The sequence below is a fragment of the Chinchilla lanigera genome, unplaced genomic scaffold (assembly GCF_000276665.1).
Source record: "Chinchilla lanigera isolate Chin_1 unplaced genomic scaffold, ChiLan1.0 scaffold00011, whole genome shotgun sequence".
Classification (NCBI taxonomy): Eukaryota; Metazoa; Chordata; class Mammalia; order Rodentia; family Chinchillidae; genus Chinchilla; species Chinchilla lanigera.
Window position 1 is genome coordinate 13,021,850 of NW_004955412.1, and position 7,781 is coordinate 13,029,630.

At 41.8% G+C, this 7,781-nt stretch overlaps 1 long non-coding RNA gene across 1 annotated transcript; it reads right to left on the reverse strand.

Moving 5' to 3' along the window:
- Positions 1 to 3,857: 3,857 nt before the first annotated feature.
- LOC102012076 lies at positions 3,858 to 7,184 on the reverse strand. The gene is made up of 2 exons (XR_259987.2): positions 6,847 to 7,184; positions 3,858 to 4,084 (listed from the first exon to the last, which is right to left on the reverse strand). It is a non-coding gene; the product is annotated as an uncharacterized LOC102012076 (long non-coding RNA).
- Positions 7,185 to 7,781: the final 597 nt, after the last annotated feature.

Genomic DNA, 7,781 nt, shown 5'->3' on the forward strand with positions numbered 1-7,781 from the left:
ATACAAACAATTCAGAATAATCAGGGAAGGAATGAAATAGCTGCGGGCTTGTTCCCCTTTGCTTGCTGTTCCAGGAGCTGTCAGCGGGGGTGTCGCCCTTACGGGGCACATTCTAAGGAGCAGTTCAAGGGGACCAGACCGAGCAAGAGGAAGGTAGTTCACTCAAGACTGCCGTGTCACGCGCTTCTGTGGGAGAGAAGTCGGCAGGTCCAGGCAGGGGGTCCCAAGGCTCCTAGCAGCTCTAGTCTAGACCAAGTGCATGAGAGGAGAGTGTTATGGGCAAGGGTAGCTGACACATGTGGTCTAAGGGGAGAACATTAAATATAGCTTCTAGAACTCTCAACAATGGTCCTACTTGGTACCAGGCATAGAGGACCCCAACAAGTGATTGGTCAGATGGGTTTATGCCAGAGCCTGGCTCCAAGAAACCAGGCTGCTGATTGGGCTACTCCTACCTTACCTCTAGCAAACTGAGGATACAGGAAAATCCCAAAGGATAAGACAGGAAAAGTATGAACAGACAAGATGAGCCTCAGGAAGCAACCAAATCTAGTGTCAGCCAATGCCGTGTTGAATATTGACTAACCTCACAAACTTGGCCCCAAGTCAATTCATGATAGGGAGGCAGAGACCACCATGAGGAATATGGGCAGGTGTATTCTTGGGCTCTTAATCTGGTACTCCCTAGAAGAATGATCTGTGCTTTCTTCTGATGCAGTCAGGGACTTAAAAGCTGCTTTTGCTTTAAAATATTTTTTAATGACTCTCTATTTGAGTGTACAGATATCTAATTGGTAACTAAAAACAGACCAAAGCTTAACCTTCATCTTGTATCTATCTCCTTTATTACCTTAAAACTTTCAGTCAGATCTTTGTTCACCCTTGCATATAAGCAGATTCATCATTTAGAGAGTGTGTGTCTAAAAGCCAGCAATACAATGTTGACTAATAACTCTAAATTTACATTATTTATCTTATCCCCTTTCAACACTTAGGACATCCACATAAGAGATTTGCAGGGACATTCAATTACTACAGGCACCTAAAAGTCTCAAGTAATTGCCCTAAACCAGAACGGGAAACCTATGGCACACATGTCACAGCGGGCTGTGGCGAAAAGCTCTAAAGACTGTCCCTCACTATCCTAAATCCACAGGCATGCTGAATTCCAGCAGAGCCTCTCCAAACTGAGACTTTCCCAAGCAGAAACAATCATCTGATGAAGACCACATTATCCCTCTGTGGAACACTACCATGTTGCCCTCCCCCAGACCCAAACTTGCTTGTGCTTACTTTTGAGCAGTGCAGACTGTATGGAGGTGACTTCCCTCTATACTGAATTGGCTTTCAGTTTGGACAGTGAGTCTCACTGAGGCTGTGTATGTGTCTTCATGGAAGCAAGCGGATGACGTGTTGGGCTAGCATTGCTCCTCACCAATGGTCACAGTTGGGCCCAGAGAAGTGGGCTTTGGGACTGTGGGGCTGAGATATGAGATAATTTCTCTACTGAGCCCTGTGTGACTCTAGAGAAAATTATTTCCTAGAACTGATTGCAAAAACAGTTACTCACTGTCTTGGTTACTTTTCTCTTGTTGCTGAGACAAAATACCCAATGCCTAAAATTAAGGAAGGAAAGGTTTATTTAGCTTACAGTTTGTGGAGGTTTCAGTCCATACTTGGCTGGCTCCAAGACGGAAGATAGCAAAGCAACAAGAGCAAAGGGGGGAATGGCAGCTGAACAGCAAACAGCCAGAGCAAAAGGGAGGAATGGTGGCGAGCAGCTTCTTTCCCTGCCTTACACTGTAAACAGGCTACCCCCACCGAAGGGGCATGTAGCTCTCACATAATCTCTATGCCCTCCTCTTCCACAGGCTCAGGATGTATACAAAAGAAGCACCCTGGCTTCCTGGTGAGTCACTTAGCCAAACCTCTAGACTCCCCAAGTTGACACAATGTATCAACCATAACACTCACTAACCACAATCTAAGTCTGGTTGTCCTGTTCCTCATATAAGAATGCTTTCTTCCCGGTTTCACAAGCCATGCTTGCATATGCATCCCCCCTCCCCATGCATTCAGCCACAACCCTTTCACCTAAGTCCCTGGCATATGTGTAAACAATAAATACCAGGGGCTCTGGCTGCTTCTTGGCTTTTGTTCCTCACAAGCACTGGTCATTCCATATCCCTGTTCCTTTGTAACCTTGTGTCTTGCTTTTTCTTTTTTGCCATGCATGGTAACACCTAATAGGAGATTCAGGGTTCACTGAAGGAGTGCCTGTTACCCCTCAAGTCATAAGGACTTCTCTGGAGGCAAATTGTAAAACTAGAACTGGGGTAATGATCAGCCAGACCCTAGCCTACCTCAGCTACTCCATAAAAATTGACCTCATTACTTCATGAAAAGGCAAATCTGATCGTGTCCATCAGAGCTGTGCTCCTTCAGCTCCCCATGCTGAAGTCCCTTTCCTAATTTCTTTTCCTTCAGAACCCAGCCCAATAAATCAGGTTATGCTTCCCGGTGACACATCCTGAAATGTTTCTCTGCTACGATACACTGAGAACTTGTCCCAGCTGAGTTGAGGTCTCTATATCTTCTTTAGAGAAAATGCCATGGACTTCATCCAGTAAGAATATCATCATGCTGGGGGTAAAAGAACCCTCAAAACATATGTGTCTGTATATTGCTGTGGTGTGATTTAATTCTTTCAAGAAGATACCTACAAGGGGAATGACTGAGTCAAATGGAACCTCTAGTTTTAGTTTTTTGAGGAATTTTCATACTGATTTCCATAGTGATTATAGCAATTCACACTCCCATTCACAACAATGGGTTCCTTTTACCCAGAGCATTTGTTATCGGTTAAGAAACACAAAGGGTAAGTGAGGAGCAATCTGGAGGATATTGGGGAGTAGGAAAAGCTTGTTTTTAAAAGAAGGGGAACAAGGGAGGGGGCAGAGAAGAGAGGGAAGGGAAAAAGAATTTTTTAAAAAGAGAATGGAAAGGAAAAAATGGACAAAAAGTTTTTGTAAATGAGGAGAGGGAAAAGGAGAGGGGAACGGGGAAAAAAGAATATATACTATGCACAGGTACAAATTCCCCATGATGAATGTGATTATTATGTATGGCCAATATGTCCTAACAAGACATTTTTGAAAAGAATCTTAGACTCTGCAGGAACCAAGTTCTGGTACTATTTTCTATGAGTGAGCTTCCAGGTATTCCTCTCTGTCCCTAGGCTTTGTTACATCCACTCTGTGGACACCCAGCCCCTGCAAGCCCCTGCTACTTAGACCAAGGCAGAAAATGGCATTTCTCCCATTTGAATTTTTAAAATTCTTGCATTTCAGGAGTAGCCGGAATGACACTGCAGTTTATTCCTTCACCTTCGCATTAGCCTCCATACCCTCCATAGCCTCAAGTCCGAGGCCCATATTCTCTATTGTCTATTTTAGTTTACCTTTGTAGTCACTTTTCAAGGTTGTTCTGTTCTCGGGTAGAATGTGGCTTCTTCAATTGTTGTTCTAAGCTGAACTCAAAAGTTTAGTCTCACCAGTGGCCATTATTGGTTAAACTTATATCAGGACCCTCTCCACCCCACACTAGATGTCTGCCATAGCTACCAAACTGCTGTCTCTCCCTGTTGCAAAGACTTAGACCCTGATGAACCCCCTAAGTTATTCAAGCTAACAAATCATCCCTGGATATTCATTTATTTGTTTTACAGAGTTTACTAACATCCTTAAAGATCAATGAATGAATGAGCCTTCCTCTACACATTAATGGATCACCTATTTATTTATGCCCCCCAATGCCTTTCAAAGGCTACACCAAAGTAACAAAGAGGCCCTGAATTATAGTGCCTTCAAAACAAAGTTTATTTCTCTCACACACATTAGAATTCAGAAGAATAGCAAGCTGTTTTGCTGGACACAGTCCTTCAGGGACTTTTTCATTTTTTTTCTTAACTACCTTCTAGAGAATTCTCAGCATTTGATAAACATTCGAGCATTTGTTGCTTAACAGATTTCTGGATCACATTCCACAGGAGACAGGTATGGTGAGCCTTGTCGGAATTCAAGATCTAATGGGAAGAAAAAGAAAATAAATGAGTAAGTATAGTTCCGAGCATAGGAGAGAGATTGGTAATTATTAAATGACAGAGAAATCACTGTCAATGCAGAGGCAACAGAAAAGTCTTCCTGAGGAAGAACTGCCATATGAGATAAGATTTGATGGATAAAAGAAATTTCAGCGGGTAAATTTTCAGTGGAGAAAACAGTACGAACTAAAGCCTGAAGAACAGAAATATAGGAAATACAGAAAGCAGGGGCTGGGGATTTAGCTCAGCAGCACAGTGCCTGCCTGGCAAACACAAGGCCATTCTTTCAGGTGGAATATTAGCAAACATGGTTGTTGGGGGTTCAAAGCCTCACTGAGAAAGATCTTATTGCTCGGCCACAAGGAGGGAACAACAGAGCTCCAAGGTTGACTGAGACAGACTGAAATGAAGGTACTCATAACGGGAAACCAAGAGAAAACCTCAAGTCAGAGAGGAGAAAGTACTGCAGAAATTAAGTGATGGATGTAAGGAAGGCACCTGAAGGTAAATCCACACTGTAGGCAAGGCTGATGAGACTTGACCACTGTGGAATGCTGGAAACGAAAAAATAGAAAGTTAACTAGGAGCTACCCACACTCCTTTGCTTGTGGCCCCTTTGTCCATCTTCCAAACCGGGAACATTGTATCTCTCTGTGTCTTTCTTCTATGGTTATGTCTTCCCCTGACTCATCTTTTGACTCCTTCCACTTCGAAGGACCTCTGTAATTACGTTGTGTCCATTAGATAATCCAGAAAAAAACTCCCTATCTTAAGTTTAGCTGATTATCAAACTTAATTCTTCTCTGCTGTGTTACCTAAAATATTCAGAGGTTCTAAGCGTTACTCCTTGGACATCTCTGCAGGAAGCAGGAAAGATAATTCTTCTTACCACATACACCATAGCCATGGGATTGTGGGCAAGAGCACTCTTATCATCACCAGTATGATGGTAACTTGCTCCAAGGACTATGGAGGGTAATTTAGCAGCATCTATTAATATTTAAATGCACACAACTTTTGATCCCACAGTTCCATTATAGGAATCTATTCTACAGATATACTTTCATATAGATAAAATGATAGATGTCCAAGATTACTCATAGGAGGAATGTTAGTAACAGCAGAAGATTGGAGACAATTTAAATGTTCACTAGTAGGAAAGTGATCACTTAATGAATTAATGATGGTGCATTCATGCAATAGAAATTTAAAAGAGTAATCTCTAAGTTAATTAAGTTGCAATGAATAAAAGTAGGCTAAAAGAAGAGTGTGTATAGTATGATAACATTTTTGCTGAAGCTGAGAGGCAGATAAGCATTTATAATTGTATTTGCTACTAGTGTATAAAGAAACTCTAAAAAATACACAAGAAACTAATAATAAAGATAACCTATTCAGGAGTAGAAGGGATGAATAGACAGAAAACTTTTACCTATACATCACACATATACACACCCACACTACAAGACTCAAATGCCTCCCTCTCTAAGAAAACTTGCTGCCTTCTGAATCCCCCTTCTCTGGCCATTCATTGTTCTTCAGACATTTGTGCCAACGTTAGAGGGTCTGTGCTACTCTCTGCATTATCTTAAGTTTTGCATAACTCATATTTTCCATGATAGCAGTGATCTGAAGAAGAAAAAAAAAGGAGAAAAGATGGGGAGAATGTTGCCATTTCCTGAGTCTCTAAGAGGAGGGGACTTTTATGTGCATCAAAAAGAAACACATATTTCTGTCTTACCCACTAAACCACCAGCCCGGTAGTTTCCTCATACACAAGTAGGTGGTCCATTTGTATGACTGAATGAAAATTAATTTTATTTCTTACCAGAGGAAAGGTAGGGAAAGTGAACACGGAGACACATAAATCGTATATAAAAATTCTTTGTTATTTTAGGGACCTTAAGGTACATATGTTTTTCCATTTCAGTGTCTCCAAAGTGGACTTGTGTCACAATCACTGCCATCTACGTAGCAGACATGAGATGGCGGTGGCTGCTACATCACTGCAAGTTAGTCCCAGCTGCTGCTGCTGGCAGCTCGGTGGAGGTATATGTAAGGTAATGCATAGCTTTATCCTTCAGCTGAGCCCCATTTCAGGGTAAAAGGGAACACAAATCAAATGCGATCTCATGACAAGAATAAGCGAAGACCATCCCAACCAAACCTGCACAGAGGATCAGTGCCTTGTTAGTAGCATGGATGTTCGATAAATGTCATTTGAAATTTTTTTTTAAAGAGTACACTATTATGTGCACTGACAATAATTACTGTGTCTACAAAAAGCACAGAATCAGCCGTGGACAGACACGCATAGCCAAAAACAAATACTCACTTTGGAGGATGACACAATTCTGTTTCCTTACAAAGCAAACAACCCAAATGGTCCTCGAAAACTAAGAAAAGTAAATACCTGCAAGTAGAGTATATCAAGGTGTATTTCATAATTTTGATGAAAAAAATATACAAAATAATAGCCTTTAAATTCAACTGAAGGCAGGAAAAATGTCAAATCCTTAAAAGTTGATTAAAAAAAAAAAAACTCCATTGTAAGAAAAGATTCCATGACCAAGTCATGTATTAGGATTCCTGTTAGGCATTACATCACAGTCTAACACAGCTTTTTCCTTTTCCCACACCGATCCACAAAGTCATGATGTGTGATAATCGATTGGTTACTTCGCTTCAGGGAGATGCAGTATTCTCTCTCTATCATGAGCAGGGACCTCCTCATCCACACATACCTGACTGTTCCTGAAGGTGATTTATCAGCTCTCTCTGTTTTTCCGGAGGTGTGCTAGAGGCAACCGTCAGGCTGAGCTCTGACCAAAATGCAAGCATCCTTCAGTGTAATTAACTTCCTATTTTATTAGATATGTCTGCCAAACTTCAACAGAACTACTGCACCCAACTGTAAAAACTGTCTTCAGTAAGCCATAACATCTGATTCTAACATTTGCAGCTGAGTGCTGTTTCGTATGACACCATCATGGTCATTGCCCTCCAAGTCGCATTGTAATGACACTACCAAACTATAACACTACCAGTCGCTCCACAGTTATTCAGTGGTGACTAGTCTAGATCTAAGTAGTGTGCTGTTTATGATGTCACAATGCCTCAAATGCAGTAAGCACAACAAGCTTGACCAAGACCTCCTACTCCACCTCCTGCTGCTGCCTGGAACCTAATAAATGTGAAGTAAAATCCCTACTTAAATAAATTTTACTCAAGCCACTTCTAGTCTTGCATAGTCCAGATCTCCACTTCAACTGTCACAATCAGGATACCTAGGATATACGGGAACACTGGTTCTAAAGCCTGCCTTGCTTTTTTCTGGTTCCCAAGGAATACCTCCTGATCACCATGGGGGTTTATTTTCATCCATCATGGTTGCTTCCTCTCACCACACCATAGTTAAGGGACTCAGAGGCAGCCACTTCAGCAAAGGAAACAGTATAGACTCCAGGATGGGAACAAGCAGACGTTCATTTCCTGTACCACCATTCCAGCTCTCTCAGCTTTTTTTTTTAACCAATGCCCAGAACCTTTTTACTCATGTGTTCTGGAAATGGACTTGGAGAATTGACTGACTCCTTTAAATGTGATGCTCAGAATCCATGACACTCTTCAGGCCCTGTGTACGGCTCAGCACATTCATCATCCTCTCCTCTGCCTCAGA